The sequence below is a fragment of the Meles meles genome, chromosome 15 (genome assembly GCF_922984935.1).
Source record: "Meles meles chromosome 15, mMelMel3.1 paternal haplotype, whole genome shotgun sequence".
In the NCBI taxonomy this organism is placed as follows: domain Eukaryota; kingdom Metazoa; phylum Chordata; class Mammalia; order Carnivora; family Mustelidae; genus Meles; species Meles meles.
Window position 1 is genome coordinate 40,743,709 of NC_060080.1, and position 1,292 is coordinate 40,745,000.

Below are 1,292 nucleotides of genomic sequence, written 5' to 3' on the forward strand. Positions count from 1 at the left end.
ACTATTCCTTAGTAACAAACCTAGGCTCCAATTCTATTAAATAAATAACAATACAAACTAAATACACATCCACGTATCTCACTGTAGCCAACCACAGAAATGGAATCTTACGACTGCAGCTATGAAAGCATAGGTATTTCTACTTGTTCAAAATAGCTGAAATATGAATGAAAAACAATCTGGGGAAGTAATGAGGTAGATTCTACATCTCAAATTCCAAATTCCATTGTTCTCCATGATGAAATATCCAGGAGTGTAATGTCTATCGCTATCCTGCACACAATGATGGTTTAGCAGGAATTAGTTTGGGATTCTTAAACACACTGTATCTTCTACTCCGTAATTCACACAGAAATAGAAGTACAGTTTCCAACATTCTCCGTAGGTCTTCTTCTTCACTATCAATTTTTTGGGGTTTTCTGAGTCTTGACATTAAACTCCTGGAACACGCTGAGCAGAAAGACTTAAATTATATCCAACCAGGAAGTAGAGACAAGCACTACAGAAAGGATACTTCCAATTTACGCCCTAAATACTCAAAACTCAACAAAACCCCTGCAAAAATCAGGATCTGGTCCTTAGAAATTTGAGGGTGTAGTAGTAACAAACAATGGTATACTGAATTTTGTTCCCTCTGTATCTCAAAATCTTCGTAATTATTTTCATTCAATAAATCCAACAGCATGATGTTAATTCAGAAACTAAAGAAAAAGGACACAAGAATTTGAAGGGCTTAAATATATTTTTTATATTGATAGTCTGTGTCTTTCTAGCCTAAAATACATTATTATTGATTACATACAGGACGAGGTGAGGTATTTGTAAAATATCTGGTAAAAAATAATTAATATACAGTATTCTACATGAGATGGAATCTTATGAACCTTTAGTTCTGCTTAAGTGTTCAACTGATCATCTAAATTAAACTGCCCTGAATGGACTTACAGTTGTTCCCTCAAACCATGTGAAAAAAGGAAGGATCTTACATTTTCCCAGAACTTGTGCAGAAAAGGGAAAGCACATTATTGGCAATTCCTGTTTCTCACATCCAAAGCAATGCATTCACCCAAAATCGGGACCTCCACGTTTCACATAAAAAGGAAAAAAAAATCTCCTGGATTAGAGATACAATACTATCTCTGCGTAATGGTTAGGCTAATTCACCAACAGCAAAGAAATTCAAGTGGTCAACAGTCTTGAAAATGCTTTATTGAAATGTGTGACTTATGTGCAGAAGATGTGTTTGAAAAGACCACAGCTTGAAAACTGGTTTTTGAAACGTCTCCACAACC

General features: G+C 35.1%; 1 protein-coding gene across 1 annotated transcript in view; it reads right to left on the bottom strand.

The window, feature by feature from the left end:
• Positions 1 to 1,187: 1,187 nt before the first annotated feature.
• KCMF1 (potassium channel modulatory factor 1) overlaps positions 1,188 to 1,292 on the bottom strand; it is an 81,107-nt gene continuing 81,002 nt past the window's right edge. Inside the window, exon 7 of the mRNA XM_045979399.1 lies at positions 1,188 to 1,292. This exon is cut by the window's right edge and continues 2,011 nt beyond it. The gene's annotated coding sequence lies outside the window, so the exon portion shown is untranslated.